Genomic DNA, 17,939 nt, shown 5'->3' on the forward strand with positions numbered 1-17,939 from the left:
CACTATTTAATTGTTCTGTTCTAATAGTTTCTATAGGTAGGATTTTTTTTTACATATTATGTGCTTAATAAGTAATTTTTAATTTACATCTTAATTTTAATTCCAGTGTAGTCAACATACAATGTTATGTTAGTTTCAGGTGTGCAATAGAGTGATCGACAATTCTGTGCATTTCTCAGTGCTCATCACAGTAGGTGGACTCTTAACCCCTCCCCACCTATTTCACCCATCCCCTCACCCACCTCCCGTCTGGCAACCACCTCTTCTCTATATGTAAGAATTTGGGTTTGTCTCTTTTTTTCCTTTGTTCATTTGTTTTCACAAATTCCATATATGAATGAAATCCTATGGTATTTTTTTTTCTCTGACTGACTTATTTCACTTAGGATTATACCCTCTAGAACTCTCCATGTTGTTGCAAATGGCAAGGTTTCATTATTTTTTTATGACTAACATCCCATTCTTCTTTTTCTGTTCATCTGTGGTTGGACATTTGTGCTGCTTCCATATCTTGGCAATTATAAATAATGCTGCACTAAATATAGGGGTGCTTTTGTCATTAATATTTTTAAACTATTTCTAATTTTGAGGCCATGAAAATCTTGAAATAATTTATTAAATGTTTCTAGTGATCTAGAAAGGTACATACTATCTCAGGACTACGTGGCTCTCAAGGTATTTTTGTACCATTAGTATCTTTTAAAAAAATGAACTAAAAAAATAAATGATAAATTATATAAAATTAATTAGTATAACTCGATCTCTAAGTTACAAGAGTTCAAGTTCTTAGTTTCTTTTGTAAGAGGCATTATAAGCACTTAAAGGAAAATAAAGGGATTTTATTTGGTTATTAATGTAAACACAATTTTAATAGGATAATATCCTGAAAGTAATACAAAAATGATTTACTGAATTTTAGTTTGTTTTACCAAAAAAGGCTACAAAAGAAAATGTAAGCACCATATAGATCAGTAGCTCTTCAGTATTGGAGAAAGCCACATACTTTTAATGTGCATACTTTTGTCCAAACTTCCCTTCTTCTAACAAATGCTCATCATGGGGGGTGCTGATCCTGTGAAAATGGCTGGACAAAAATCTCACCAAGATAATAAAGCAGAATATGAATCCTCAGAAGCATTTTCATATATTAAAGAGAGGCAATATTTTAATGTACTTATTTGCTTAGTTTAACTTAAAATTTGACAATAAATTATTTGCTTGATCCTTAAATTATTTTGAAATTCCATGTCAACTGATATTATCACATTCACCCAAGTTTTTTATACGTAATAATACCATTAACTTTATAATGATGAGACATATTTTAAGGCTCTTAGGGTGCCTTATATACTCTACCTTTATTGTAGTATAACTTAAATGTAATAAAAGGTGTCAATTTTAAGGGTACAGTTTGATGAGTTTTACCAAATGCGTATAATCATATAACCAGCAGCACACTTCCAGCACCCCAGGAAGTTCCTTGTGTTGCTGTGTATTTAGTTCCCTTCTCCTACCCTTGGGGGGGGGGCACTAATCCATTTCTTCTCACTGTAGATTAGCCTTTTCTAAAATTTCATTTACTTGGAACTATTCAGTATATAATCTTTTGATTTTTTGCACTGAAAACATAAGTTCTTTATAGATCCATCCGTGTTGCCTAAATCTTGCCTTTTAAATTCTGCGTGGCATTCCATTTTATACCATAGTTTGTTTTTCTGCTCACCGGTTGACGAACATATGGATTATTTCCAGTTTGGGACTATCATAAACAAAGTTGCTATGAATATTCATATGTAAGTCTTTGTATATGTTTTCGGGGAGGTTTTTTTGGGTAAACACCTAAAAGTTGAATGGGTGGGTTGCATGGAAAAAATTAAATTTAATGTTACGAGAAACTACGAAGTTGTTTTCTAAGTGGCTATTCCATTTTGCATGCCTACCAATAATGTATGGGAGTTGCAGCTTCTCCATACAATTAAGCAACACTTACTATTAGTCTGTTTTTAGTTATTCTGGGGAATGTCGTGGTATCTTGTTGTGGTTTTTATTCTGTTTTCCTAACAACTAGTGATGTGAGCTTCTTTTCATATGCTTGCTTGCCATTCATGTCATCTTTCTGTAAAGTCTTCAAGTCTCTTCCCCGTTTTTTGTTAATCACGCTATTGTCTTGTTATTTAGATGTAAGCATTTGTTGTTGTTGTCGTTGTTGTTTTTAAATATTTGATTTATGTATTCATTCATGAGAGAGGCAGAGACACAGGCAAAAGAAGCAGGCTCCCTGCGGGGAGCCCGATGTGGGACTTGATCCTGAGCGGAAGGCAGACATTCAACCACTGAGCCACCCTCATTTGTTACATTTTTAATACAAGTCCTGTATCAGATATTTTGCAAATATTTTCTCTCAATCTGTAGCTTGTTCTTTTTTTTATTCTTCTCAAGAGAAGTTTTTAATTCTAATGAAGTCTAAAGTTATCATTTTTTTCTTTTATGGATCATGCTTTTGTTAGCATATCTAAGAACACCTTCATACCCAAGGTCATGAAGATTTTCTTCTATGCTTTTGTTTCTAAAATTTTATTTTTTTTAAGATTTTATTCATTTATTCATGAGATAGATTAGATAGATAGATAGATATAAAGAGAGAGAGAGAGGCAGAGGGAGAAGCAGGCTCCATGCAGGGAGCCTGACGTGGAACTCAATCCCAGGTCTCCAGGATCACCCCAGGCTGAAGGCAGCACTAAACTGCCACCAGGGCTGCCCTGTTTCTAAAATTTTATTGTTTAGTTCCAGCTTCCAGATCTCAGACCTACACAGTGCCTACCTCTTGTCCTTGCTGATTTGAACCCCCTTCTGACTCTTCACATTGGTTCTTTGCTTACTGACCTGCCTTATTTCTGATTTTGCACCTTCTATTCAGAATATATTCAGTTCCTCTTCTGGGGACTCCCATTTCCAGTCCTATGCCCTCTCTTCCTGGAAGTCAAAAGACATTGGGATTCCCCTTTTAATTGTCTTTTTCTTTTCCTTTTGTTTTTCTGTAACATTTCTCATAGTATTTCCTTGGGTGTCAATATACATAACTTTTTCATACCATTCTGTAGGAAAAAATGGCAAATTTTTTTGGCCTGGTGAAATTTGTTCAGACATGCATAAGGCTTTGAAACAACAAACATTAAAATTTGACCAGAACTTAGTGTGAATGTTTAGAAAATTGTGTCATTTTAATTTGATAACTCCGGAAGCATTATTTAGTACGTAATGATGTAATGATAAGATTGAGAGTCGTTCCCCCGCCCCCCCCCAGTAGGTCATGTCAAACACAGTCTCCATGTCTAGATAACTGCCCTAGCAAATGTGTGATTATTTAGCAACGTTCTCCTTAAGCATGAAGCATTTCTTTTCTTTAAGTAGGCACCACACTCAGCATGGAACCCAAGCATGAAGCATTTCTGATCATCTTTCCCCATCTACTTCCTCCAGTGCCCATTATGCCCTCTGCAGACCCCCATTATCTCTCCTGCAAGATCGCTTTTTACCACCACAGTATAAACTCCTTAAGGACAGGAACACGGTCTTTTTTTTAACACTGTCAATGTTTGCCACAACTTTGGTATCCAGAAAATGTTTGCTGAATCAATGATCTTATCCTTTCTTTAACGTTCCCAGAGGAGGCAGTTCTGTCCTCCATCTACATGCTAACATCCTAAAAATTCCTATGGATGGACATCCTGCCTCATTTGCTATTGAATTTAGATCCACTTTCTTCAGCATTGTTTCTTTTTCTTACTCATAATCACGCTGTCAACTAAAATGTTCATCCACTATCCCTCTCATGAATGCTATTAGCATTTTACTACGCGCAGTAGATGCTTTTTGCGTTTTTAATAAATGATGATCCCTTCTTTGAGTTTGGGCCTTAATCTTTCTGCCATTTATCTTTTGAAACAGGAGGACTTTTCTATTTTCATAAAGCATCTTCCTGAACCACTTATTAGTTCAGCTTGAGTGGAATTCTTTGTTGTTATTGTTGGACAGAATTTTGCTGAGACCATTTGTAGAGGAAAAAAGTTAGATGCTGGTAATAAAAATGAGGAGCTGCTCTTCCACTATGATCAAATAAGAATTATTTTTATGCAAACAACTCAACTTTATTTTTTTAAAGCATTTTTTGGAGGGGAGGGAATGGACAGAGGGAGAGAGAGAATCTTGAGTCGGCTCCATGCCCAGAGCAGAGCCCCATACAAGGGCTTGATCTCACAACCCTGAGATCATGAGCTGAGTTGAAATCGAGTCAGACACTTAACCCAATAAACCACCTAGGTGCCCCAGAATTCAACTGTATTTTAAAGAAGATACTGAACATTCATTTTAAAACATTACTGCTTAGTATATTCTCTGCTAATATGACATAAATAGGATCCAGAATTCGAAGAAAACTTTTTTAGAATAGACAGAGTGCCTGATAAGGTTTTAGACAATAACTTCATTATTTAACATATGACAGTTTGATGAGATTTACATGACTGTTTATAGTTAATATAATGGTCTATAGAAACATCCAGAAAATAAAGCCAATTCCTTATCTGCATAATGGTTGTGTTGCCGGTTGTATTAATAGAACCAGTCACCAAAGTAACTAAATTGCGGAAAACCTAAACTAGCTTTACAGAAATCATTGGTTCTGAGGTTACAGCTGGAGAGGCCCTAGAGAAGACTCACCCCTTCTTTCTCAAAAACACATTTGCTCCCAGTGAGGTGTCCCCAGAGGCCCCCATCACCCTTGCCTTCAACAAGCCAAGCTGCGAAGCTGGCACAACTACACAAAATGACATCACTGCCTGTTTAATAATCAGACCACACATGGCTATAGTGTGGGATTCCATAATGACTCTCATTATTTCCACATGGATCGAATCTGAATGACCCTCTCTTCCATTAGCGATGGTATTATGAAAACACTCAAAGGTGGCCTCCATTTTCCTTTGTTAGTGTTTGTTGAGTTGCTGTTTGTGTAGAAAACAGGTCCTCTGGCCCCTGTGTGATACTTCCTGCTGCTGTCTCCCTCGGTTTCTGCTGGTATTACTGACTCCCTGTCTATGACATGTTTTATACATTACCCCCCTCTGATTGGTTCTGTGTCTGGGTGGAATTATGCTGCTTTGTTCTTGCCCTTAACACATAGTGTATCTAAATGGCCCGTTGTTCTCACTGTTTGCTGCATTTTCACTTAGGATCATTGACATGTATCTTTTTTTGGTAAGTTCTACTTTTAGGCCTATAGAGTAGGTTCTTTTTATTCTAATTGATGCCCTTCTTCCCCCCATTATAATGGGAAGTACCACACCCACTTTTTTGAGTGTTAGCACCCTAATCCTGATCTCTTCTAGTGTCGGCAGCATGAGGACTCGAGCCTATTTTTCCTTGTACCCCTCTGCTTCCTCCCTGCCACAAGCCAGCTTGAAGCCATCTAGATTTTTGTCTTCATTTTCTTTTAACAGAAAGAATCAACAGTTATTTAGATATAATGTGTCACATATTTCTTTACTCCCCACTCCTTCCCCCTTTGATGGATCCCCATTTTACATTATATGGAATATGTCTTTGAGTAATTATTTCCATGTGTCCTGTGTGATAATGCATCATTTAACTAGTTCATACCAGAGGAATGAACATACCCCCAACCCCACCCCCACCCCAGGGACATGAATTCTTGTCTGTTTTGTCTCTGCTTTGCCTAGAACAATGCCTGGCAAAAAGCAAGTGCTAAATAGATTTTTTTTTTTTTAAAGGAATCAAATCAATTTAGCCCTTAGCCTTCTCTCCCTCAATTTTAAATCTTTTTAATGGAAATCATAAGCTGTCTACCGCATTTTTCTGCTTGGTGATACCAAATATACCCCACAATAGCTAACCATTATTAATGACTCCGAGTCATCAATATCCATGTCACTTACTGTATTTGTTCTAATCTGATATCAAAATTCCCTCAAAGCATCCAAGGCAAGTTTACCACTAAATCAACTAGCTTCCATATGCCAGTTGTTTAACATTTATTCTTCTTTTCATATCAGGTGAGACTTGGTAGTCCAAAAGCTTGGAGCCAGGTAGATCCCTGTGGGAATGGCATTGGCTGGACACAGAGATATCCCAAGAAGCAGAATTTAGAAGACATAGCAGTCAATAGCCTAGAAATCACGAGTTCAGAAAAGCTTGAGAGAGGGCAAACTCAGCTTATAAAAAGCTAGATGCTAGAGAGAAAGCAAGTTCAAAGCTGAAGATCAGAAGCTAAACTGGGAGAGATCATTGCACCAGTAATAACGCCCTGCCACAGTTTTCTATTAGGGATGGATGAGAAAGAAGGTGCCCTTTATGAACAGTGATGGTTTTCCTTGGTCTCTTACCTCCAACTCCGTCCTACCGATCCTTGCTGTTGGACTGTTGTTCTCACTGTTACTAAATCTAGTGCTTCATTAAATACCACCCCAAATACACTGAGGGTCATCATTCGGCCTGGGCTCAGCCAGACAGCTCTCTGCTATTCTCCCTTGGGGTCGCTTATGTGGCTTCAGACATCCAGTAGCTTGACCAGGCCCACAGAGTTTAGTTGAGTCTCACTCATATGGCTGGAGCCTCCCAGTGGAGTATAAGCTTCCCTCTGCCCCCACACACATGGCTTCTCACTCAGGCTTCTCTACGTGGTATCAGGAGTGTTCCAGGAAGACGAAAGGAGAAGCTGAAAGTCCCTGGAGGCCTACACTCCAGAACTTGATGACATTACATTACTTCTGCCAAATTCTGCTTGTCCAAGTGGCAAGTTAGCCTAGACACAGGGTGGAGAAGTACAAAATAATATGGTCATATTTTTTATACCAGGCCCGTCTGTGAGAGTTTACTCCTACCCCTCACACTTGTCATTTCCAATATGGTAGTTTATGTGCTTACATAGCTATCTCTTTTTATAAAATTGAACTTCTTAAGGACAGGAGTTGGCTTATCTTTATTTGTAGCACATAGCAAAGGCCCTGGTATCTAGTAAGGCCGTGATAAAGGAAAGTTGAACCAATGATAGCCAAATGGGTCAATGTGTACATACATTGATAGTAGTAGTAGCTAGATTCTGTAATTATAAGATTAATGGAATGGTACTTTTAAAAAGTGCAAAGTAAATTAGAAGTGTCTTGGTATATGTAAAATACTGAGAATTTGGGGGTACCTCGGTGGCTCAGTTAAGTATCCAACTCTTGATCCCAGTTCAGGTCTTGATCGCAGGGTCATGATTTCAAGCCCCATGTTGGACTCCACACTGGGCATGGAGCCTGGAAGGGAGGAAAGAAGGAAGAAAGGAAGGTTGATTGCGCATATGTCAAGCGGCACCCAAGAATCCTTAGTAGTGTTTCCTTAATCAGTTCCTAGATCAAATAGCCAGAAATACTTTCATTTCCTTTTTCCACCATCATTGTTATCAAAGGTGGTGGGCCTCATGGTCTAAATTATATATTATCTTGTAGCGTGTACTCAACAGAATGACTGTTTGTGCCAAAATAACAAGGTTGTAATAAGGAAAGTGTCGGACGTAGCCCTAATTACTTGGTTCTAAAAATAATTTGAATAATCTAAAAGGTCCGTCTATTACTTAATATCAGCTCAGATTCAGTTGATGGCACCAAAATGACAATTTGGTATTTCATGGAATTTTAAAACCCTGTGCCCTAATTAAGTTCCCACACGTAATTATTCCATGTGTAATTTCATCAGGATACTGTGATACTCACTTTGATGTGCTGCTATTGCTGCACACTCACAGAATGCCATTAAGCCTGTCACATTTTTGCTCTGGTAGTTTGGAGATCACTATAAAATTTGCCAGAATTTTTTGGAATTTTTCGTGAGCAGGTTTTACATTTATATAAATTACTTTGTCCACCTTGAATCTTTCAGGCACTTTTGTTTTATGTCACTGGTCTGCAAATGGGCAAAAGAAAATTTCATTAAGAGACCAAAAGGACATATGTATATGCAAAGCTAATATTTGCTCAGACAAGTAATCCTTCATGAATGCAAAATACAGAATTTGTGTGACTACATCAAAGAATCACAGAGTGAATAACAACTAATTATGGAAGGACGTTGGATGAATATTTTTAAACTTTTGTAGAATTACAGAAGAGAAAAACAGCTACCTCTATGAAATCAAAACCTAAGGCTTTATTTTTATAGCATTGGATTATCAAACAGAATGCAGAATTAAAATTGAACGAAGTTAAAGCAAGCTCTCCTTACTATGGAAAGAAAATATAGAGAGACAGAAAAGAAATTGAATTTCAGATATTTCTTTCAAGATAAAAATGAATTATTACAAAATAGACCTGTATTCGTAACTTAGACCCTCCTATTTGGATTTCATACACTGAAAGCAATCATAGAACTGAAGGGAAATTTATTATAAAGTCACCTGGGATATCGGTTCATAAACACAGAAAACAACATTAGAAATTGAAATGGGAATGATGAAAATTTCATTTAAAAGAATGTAAATGGGAGGCTAGGAAAGAACAGTTGAGGCACACCAGAGGCACACCATTATTCCTCTTGAGCTCCTGTAAATACTGAAAAGTCTTCTCCATTAACAGGATACTGGTGACACAAAAAATAGGACTGGACGTTTCCCCTCTGTCCATAGGGGCTCAGTCTATGCTAAGGACACTTTCTGTGGTGGTACACTGGATGAGGCCATCTCCCTGCCTCAAGCATACAGCCTGAGAGTCTATTAGGGATCTCCAAACCAGAGGCAAAAGTGCCAGCTGGCCAGTAGCTCTGACCGTTGAGAAAGAGAAGGGGTTGGTCAATGGGGCATTGCATGGAGGTCATCCACCGCCGACCCTCTCAGCAAAGTGCAGAGTTGGTGCCCTCCATGGTGCAGAGACGACGATCCTGTAAACAGTTAACCACAGCCGATCATTCAGTATCTAAATCTAGGTGCCTTCCACCATAATTAGAGTGAGTTTGTTCATCAGCAGCTGAACATTTTGCAGACTGTAAAAATGTAAATGATCCCGAGGTTCATTATGGCACCATGAGCATCACAGATTACACAGTCACTCTGCTCCTTTATGCGTCTTTTATATCTTAATTTGGGCCCGATTGTACGTATATCACATCATGAAAGTATGAGCTATAACGAAAAGATTATGGAGGCATTGTTATGTGCCTTGATACAGGATAGAAAAATAATGCATATTTTAGTCCTCTCAACATATTCTATATTCTAGAGCCTAAGTATTGAGTCAGGGATTCTGTTCCACAAAACTTAAATGACAAAGAAATCACTTCCCAGGGACAGAATGCCAGACACCCATGTCATCAGGTAGTGCAGAAGATTACCTTTGTAATGATAAAATTAGTATCTCAAAGAGACGAAAGGAACACTCAGCTTTGTAAGACACTAAACATGGGCCCTGGAGTAAGAGAGATTCTGTACTCAGTCACTTAATATCGCTGTGTTCTTGGGCAGATTCCTTCATCTCATAAACAAACACACAAATCTTTATCTGCATAATAGATAGCTACACTCAAATAGGGCTCATGTACCCTCAAATTCGGGTTAGGGATAACAGGTGTCTAATATCTACTAAGTGCTTAATAGGTAATTAATGTTAATTTTTACGGCACTGGGAAGTGCATTATCTGGTTTGCACCCACAGTTTTTCAGCAGAGTCAGGCAGGAGGACGCCTATACTATGATTCTTCGGTCCTGGGCCAGGTGGGACCGTTGGGTACATGGAGTGGCGCTCTTGTAGCTTACCCTCCAGCCTTGACTTCCATTCATCAGCTGTTAACACTTGTTGTTGCCCCGGAAATGTGGAAAACTCTTTAGCAGGACCATCTAGCACCACTAGTGGCTAGTTCCATCCAGCTGGTGACAGGAAGACAATGCCTTTAACCTGGAGTATAATAGGATGTTAGAACTGACCTATATGGTGGCGGTCAACCGGCGGACCATGGACCCCCGGTTCCTCCAAGGTATTGCAGGTATTGCAAGTGCACATCAAGCATTTGAGAGAGAATAATATCTTGTGTGTGTGTGTGTGTGTGTGTGTGTATATGCAGTACTATTTTTACTATTGTGATTAATAAGATATAAATTCATTTCAGAACGTTATTGAGTACTTAGTAGCTTACTATCACGTTGGATTTCCTCTGTCAGCCATTATAAAACATACAGCTCTTAGATCAGGGTGGATATGGTACGAAGAAATCATAAAATTCATATTATACCCACTGTGTGCATGACTGCTTCTGGAAAAATCTGAGATTTTAATGTTCAGATTAGTATGCAGGCCGTTGAGTACTGATGGAAAATGGGTTACATGGAAAACATTTAAACCAGTACCTGACACGTATAAGGCCCTCGGTAAATGACAGCTGTTACCATGATGGCTATTTGGTAAGGAGAGGTTTTGTCGCTTTTTTCTCCCTTGTGCTCAGAGGAACCTATCACATTCCAAATGTAATATTTTAAGTTACATCATTTGTCACTCAAACATCCATTTTTTTTTCAAGCGTCCATTTTTATTTCTCGTACTGTCCTAGTGGGAGAGGTAGGTATTTTAAAAATCTCCCTTCCAGAAGTCTTGTAGGACCAGAGGCTCTTGGTGTCAGGACTGAGGCTAACATCAGAGCCCAGTCCTTGCAATGCGTCTTACTGCAGCCTCAGACGGCTAGTGGCCCCGGATGTGCGAGCTTGAGACAGAAGTTTCAGTTTTGTTGCTGAATCACCTGTTGGGATTTGGTATATTTCTTTGGACTAAACAGATTTAGGCATTTACTATCCATCAATATTTTTTAATTTGTCCTCCCCCTGTTCCCCTATTCCCCTGGAGCAGATGGTTTTTTTTTTTAATTTCTTAAGAGATTTAACATTAGATCATGACTTCTTGAAATTGTGTACCCTCAGCTAGTCTCTAGAGGTTTGGTGTCTCGTTGCACAATGTGGCCGAGAGCTGACAGCAGAGAGCAGTGACTGAGAGGGGTTTATACCTGACTCTACAAATAGAGTACTCATTTCCTCAAACTACAAACCGTACAAAGAACATTCCCGTTGGGTTCTGCACGTAAATGTAGGACTGAAGCAGGGGTCATCACTACACGTGTGTGGTCCTGAACTTGTTGTCAGTATCCATATTTAGTAGGACTTCCTCTGCTTTAGCTAACCACCTAGGGCTTTGACGTCTAAGCTAAACACAAGAATATGGGGGATCCCTGGGTGGCTCAGCGGTTTGGTGCCTGCCTTTGGTCCAGGGTGCGATCCTGGAGTCCCAGGATCAAGTCCCGCATCGGGCTCCCTGCATGGAGCCTGCTTCTCCCTCTGCCTATCTCTCTCTCTCTCTCTCTCTCTCTCTCTCTCTCTCTCTCTCTCGAATAAATAAATAAATAAAAATTAAAAAAAAGAAAAAAGAATATGTGGAGTGGGTGTGTGCGTGTCGCCCCGCAGAATTCCCTTATGGGGGACTGGCCCCAGGAAAGGAAACCAGAGAGCCTAGAAGAGGGAAGCACGTCCGCAGGTGCTGAACACGTCCATTGTAAGTAAAGGCAGACGACCTCCAGCAGCTTCCATAAATAGTTCCCGTTCGGTAGGCTGTGCCAGGCGGGGACCCGGCCGTTGTGTGTCCCAGCCGTTGGGCAGCAGCCTCATTAGAGGAAATCCCCAGAGGCCTCGGTGTCTTCACAGGGTGCCGCCCAGTGAAGCATGACTCCCCCAGGGGATTGAGGCGTTCGAGCCCCAGCGATGGTCTCCCCTGCAGTCGGGAAGAAGGTGACCTGCTTTAGGACAAATACGCAAGAGCCTGCCCTAGACAGACTTTTGAGGAGTCACCTGTGCCTCGTGGCCCTCACCCAGTGCCACAGCACGCCTTTAAACATCCACTCCCTGACCTTTCCCACAGGAGCCCACCGTGTGCCTGGCCCGGGCCTGTCTTTAGCGGGTTCCCGACGCTGGTCCCCTGTCTCTTTCCCCCTCTGCTCACAGAACCGCCCTTTCATCCCCATTTCCCCTGAGGCTTTGTATGTCTTTATCCATATTTATCTGTTCAAATCATTAATGCTCAAGTAGGACTCGGGGATACTATGTGCCCCCTTCCCCGCGGGTCACCTGTCTGCATTTCAGCAGTGGCTTTAAGTAAATGAAGGTCTTGTAATACTGAGGACTCTGTGCCCTGACAGCAGCCGGGGAGGGGGGCTCGAGAACAGGGAGACCTGGGGCTCTCACCGCGTCTGCCCGTGGGGCCTCGCACCAGCCCCAGGCAAATAAAAGCATAAATTACGCCCTAGCCCGCCCTGGCCCTGCCCGCCGGCCTGTTCCCGCACCCACGGAAGCCACACTTCTGTCTCCAACCTCCCAGAAGTCTGTGACACTGAACAGTTTTTCCAGGGAAGAGAAAAAGCCCAGTTCAGTAATGGGACTGATTTCCGCAGTTTTGCAGCCGGAGATTCCCTTGGGAGCTCTCCTTTAGGACACGAGCACCGCGGTCAGAGTGGCGGGGAAGCTGTGAAGGGGGGGGGGTGTGCGGCACGTGCAGGCAAGAGCCGCGGAACACCGGGGTGCAGTAGTCAAGGTGCGCTTGGAACTCACGTGGGGGGAGGTTTTCATGCTCACCTGTGCCTTTCTAAAAGATCTATTCATTTTAAATCTGGCTGCTCATCTCTTTTTTGGCGGATCACTGATCCCATCACTGTCAGCCCAGTAGCGGCTGTGGTATTGGCCAGTAGGAAATGGTCCCCCCTGGCCCCGCTGTCGCCCCAGACCCTCCACCTTGCCCAGTTTCAGTTTGTTGGCACCCCCAGTGGGTCGTCGACTCTTCCGCTGGGTGCAAGATGTTGCCCCCAGAAACTGGCGTTCCTGCTCCCTCCCCATCAAAACGCTCCTATCTCCTGTTTTAGAGCCGCTGATGACCTTTGGCTTTTTCAGGAAACCGGTCTCTAGGTCTCTTGGTCTTCTCGTATGCTTGTTACTCAGACAGTTTCTGTTTTGTTTGGGTTTTTTCTTTTTCCTCTTTTGAGAGGGGAGGGAGTTCGACATGTCCCTTCTTAAAGGTAACAGCTTTAGCTCTTCAGAGTTCACACAGTGCAGCCATGGGACAGGGTTAAGTGGTACATGATTCGATTGTGTCAAATACCTGCTTCGTTCACTACCCACCCCACCACCACACTGAGTTTGGTTTTATGCCATGTTTTAAGCCAGAATAAGGAAAACTTAGGGATGCCTTAAAGAGGTTTTCTCCTCCGAAATGTTGCCAGTTATTTGTGACTCCATATTATCCAGACCCAGTGGGAATAGATTTTGTATTTAAAAAAAAAAAAAAAGCGAAAACAAAGGCACACACCCCAGTATTTCTCTAACTTCTTCCCCATGTGAAGGGTGAGCCCTGACCTTGTGTAATCCTAGCCGCAGGCAGGAAAGTGACGTCTAGGGTCAGGCATCCAGGAGAGTACAGGCCTAGCCTCCGGCTGCTCCTGGTATCCCCGGGCCTTTGCTCGGAGGAGCACTGTGTCCCCAGGCAAGACGCCCACTCTCGGGCCTTCCAGACGGCCCGGGAGAGCACCTCACGGCCTCCACCTGCCGCAGCCGGGTCTCCTCTAAGTCTCTGCAGCCCCCTGGGATCCGTGACTCATGTCTGTACGCCTCGGTAAGATCCCTCCTCCAGTTCACACCGGAGGCTGAGCTCTGAACCTGCACCTGCGAGGGGAGTTACTCAGCAGACCTAAGGAAGGCTCCCCTAGCGCCGCAGCCGGGCCAAGCGAGGTCGTGCGGAACCTGCATGGGGAACAATGCGGCCCTAGGCCTCTCCTCCAGGGGCTGCAAGCACAGAGGGGCTCTATGCCCCCGGGCTCCGGGCTGGGCCGCCCCAGCTGAAGAAGGAAAGGAATGGAGAGGGAGGAGGAAAGGGGTATGGGGTACGTCTTCCTTATCTCCCAAACTAGATGGTCGGCGCCCCAGCCAGAGGTCGCAATCTGCTTTTCCGGGCTCCTTTAGACTTGCTCGGGCACTGGGCAGGCAGCGAGTGTGCGGGGTGTGCTGACTGCCTGAGAGCCTAAGCTTTCATTTTTAATTCATAGACTATGCCCAAAAGATACTATTTCCATCCACTTGAACTTCCTGCAACCCCAAAAAGAGTTTTCGGTAAATGTTACGGAACGGTATTTACATCGAATCAGAGGTACCTCTCAATTGGTTTTGGATTGATGGGTCCCAAGGCCGTAATCCTCACTGCAGAGAAGGAACCCTGTAAGCTGGTGGTGCAGGGAGGATGGTTGTGACACCAGAAATGTGTGTGGTTGTGAAGCACAGGTGTTGACTGACGCCGAAACTCTGAACCGCTAAGGTGGCGCAGTGAAGAAAGGCTCCTTCCGACCGGGAGTAATGGCACGTGGCCCCAAGAAGCACCCGCAGCCGGCAGGAATTGGAGATGTGTACTGTGGCACCACTGGACTCCTGTCAAAAACGAGCTGACACTGGGGCGCCTGCGTGACAGCCTGTGGTGCGGCCAAGTTTTGATCTCAGCTCAAGTCATGATCTCAGGGCACTGAGATCGAGCCCCTCATCTGGCTCCCCGCTCAGCAGGGAATCCGCGTGAAGATTTTTCTCCCTCTGCCTCTACCCCCACTCATTCTCTAAAATATTTTTAAATTTTTTAAAAAATTAAAATAAATTTTTGAATTTAAAAAAAAGAGTTGACCCTACATTTGCGGATGTATTTCTGGACCTTCTACTCTGTTCCATTGAACTATCATATCTCTTTGTATTTAATGAACTATGTTGATAACAGTAGCTTTAAATTAAGATTTACAGTTTAGGTAAGCTCTTCAACTCTGTACTTTAAAGAAATTATCTTGATCATTTTACGATCTTTGCATTGCCATAGTCATTTTGAAAGCAGCTTGTCTAATTTTACTAGATCTTTTCTAATTTTACTAGACTGCTAGACCAATGGTTGGGAGTCCATTAAACTTACAGATTTGGGGGGAAATGGCCATTTTAACAGTATTGAGTCTTCTACTCAATGAGCATGGAATGAATGTCTTTCCATTTGTTTATTCGCTATTTTTTCTCAGTCAGGTTTTGTAGTTTTAAGTTTAATGGTTGTCTTTTGCTAGATTTACTTGTAGGTATTTGTTTTATTGGCAATACTATAAATGGAATTTATTTTCTAATTGTTGGGCTGTTAGCATACAAAAATTTTTTTATATTAGACTTTTATCTTGCAACCTTGCTAGATTCATTGCTTTTAGTTATTTGTATGTAAATTCCCTACGATTTTTCTCATTTTTTCTCTTTTTTAAAATTTTTACTGAAATTCCAGTTACCATACAGTGTAATGTTAGTTTCATTAATGCAATATAATGATTCCACTATAAGTGATAAGCACCTACCTATTCAACCCATTCCCCACCACCACCTCCCCTCTCTGATAACCATCAGTTTGTTCTCTATATTAACAGTTAACATTTGGTTCCTTGCTTTGCCTCCCTCTTCCCCCCCCCCCCACTTTGCTCATTTCTTTTGTTTCTTAAATTTCAGATGAGTGCAGTCATATGGTATTTGTCTTTCTCGGACTGACTTACCTCACTTAGTGTTATACACTCTAGCTCCATCCATGTTGTTGCAAAAGGCAAGATTTCATTCCTTTTCATGACCAAGTAATACCCCAAGTAATATACACACCACATCTTCCTTATCCATTCAGCAGTCAGTGGTCACCTGAGCTGTTTCCGTAATTTGGCTATTGTAGATAACACTGCTAAACACATTGGGGTACATGTATCCCTTTGACTTAGTATTTTTGTATTCTTTGGGTAAATAGTAGTGCCATTGCTGATTCATAAGGTAGTTCTATTTTTAACTTTTTTGAGGAACCTCCACACTGTTTTCCAGAATGACTGCACCAGTTTGCCTTTCCACCAAGAGTGTAAGAGGTTCCCCTTTCTCCACGTCCTCACCACCACCTATTGTTTCTTGAATTACTGTTTTTAGCCATTCTGACAGATGTGAGGTGATAGCTTATTGTAGTTTTGATTTGCATTTCCCTGATGATGAGTCATGTTGAGCATCTTTTCATGTCTGTTGGCCACCTGGATGTCTTCGTTGGAAAAATGTCTATTCATCTCTTCTGCCCATTTTTAATTGGATTATTCACTTTCTGGGTATTGAGTTATGTAAGTTCTTTATGGATCTTGGATACTAACCTTTTATCAGCTAAGTCATTTGCAAATATCTTTTCCCATTCTGCAGACTGCCTTTTACTTTTGTTGATTACTTCCTTCACTGTGCAGAAGGTTTTTATTGATGAAGTCCCAATAGTCTATTTTTGCTTTAGTTTCCTTGCCTCAGGAGACCTATCTAGAAAGAATTTGCTAAACTTCATGTCAAACAGGCTAGCGCCTGTGTTCTTCTCTAGGCTGAGATTTTCTATGTTTGAAAAAAAAAAAAAAAGTCATGTCTGCAAATAGTGCCAATAAGGTTAGTTTTACTTTTGTCTGAAATTTGTATTTCTTTTTTGGTTTTTTTTTTTTGGTATGTGTGGTTTTTTTGTTTGGTTGTTTTTTTGTTTTGTTTTGCTTTGCTTTGCTTTGCTTTTATCCCTTATTTTGAAGCCTAGAACCTCAAGAATAGAAGTTGGTAAAAGCAGGCATTTTAGTCTTTCACCATTAAGTATGATATTGGTAGTTGAATTTTTTGTAGATGCCCTTCATCAGGTTGAGTAAGCTCCTTAGTATTTCCAATTTGCTGAGCATTTTATCATTAACAGATATTGAATGCTGTCAGATGCTTTTTCTGCTTCAGTTGGAATGATCAAATGGTTTTGTTCCCTGTTTTCTGTCAATCTAGTGGATTACATTATTAATTTCCAGATGTTAAACCAACCTTGCATAATTGGATAAGCCCTACTTGGCCATGATGTGTTATCCTTTTTATATATTACTGGATTTGATTTGCTGATATTTTCTTTAAAATATTTGGCTCTGTCTTTATGATATTTTCCTGTATTTTGATAGTGTCTGTCAGCTTTTGTATTAGAGTTCTACTGACCTCATGAAGTGAGTTAGACAGTTACTCTGTTTTGAAAGAGCTCCTATAATATTGTTATTATAATATGTACATAATATCATACATACAATATGTAAATTGTATGATAAAACCTACTAATGAAACCATCTGAGTTGAAATTTGCTTTTTGGGAATATTTTTTGATGCCAAATTATACTTGTTCTTAAATATAGAACTCTTATTATCTATACCTTATTCTGTCTGTAGAATAAGTAGTAATGACCACTTTTTAGTCTAGATACTGATATTTTGAATATTTGATATTTTGACTATATAATGTTTGATATTTTTTAGCATCCTATATAATTATATATTTTGATGTTTTAGCTGTATCTTTTTATATCTTTTTTTTTAGGAGTTGCTCTATAGATTGGAATATGCACACCTAACCTTTGACAAACTATTAAGAGTTAATACTATATCATTTGATGGGAAATGTAGAAAATTTTCATCCATATGAGTTCCTTTGTACACACTCAACCTCTGTCTTTTCTGGTAGTTTTTATGTATAACATTTACATACACCGAAAACCTGATCAGATAATGCTGTAATATTTTCAATATTCAGTCACATTTTAAAGAACTTAAGAGGGAAAAATGTATATTTGCCCGCATATTTACCATTTCTGTTGTGCTTCCTTCTGTCCTGATGTTTCAGATTTCTTTCTGGTATCATTTAGTCTGAACTACTAGTGTTTCTGGTAGAGTGGATCCACTGACCGTTAATTCTGTTTTCTTTCATATGACAATATACTGCCTTCATTTCTGTAGGATATTTTTGCTCGCTATGGAATTCTGGGTTGACAGAGACATCTGCTTGAATTCTAATTGGGTGTAC

At 40.7% G+C, this 17,939-nt stretch overlaps 1 protein-coding gene across 2 annotated transcripts in view; it reads left to right on the plus strand.

Annotated features, from left to right (window-relative positions):
- Positions 1-17,939, plus strand: part of FER (FER tyrosine kinase) — a 437,163-nt gene that overhangs the window by 389,499 nt on the left and 29,725 nt on the right. The window lies entirely within an intron of this gene.

The sequence above is a fragment of the Nyctereutes procyonoides genome, unplaced genomic scaffold (assembly GCF_905146905.1).
Source record: "Nyctereutes procyonoides isolate TBG_1078 unplaced genomic scaffold, NYPRO_anot_genome, whole genome shotgun sequence".
Lineage (NCBI taxonomy): Eukaryota > Metazoa > Chordata > Mammalia > Carnivora > Canidae > Nyctereutes > Nyctereutes procyonoides.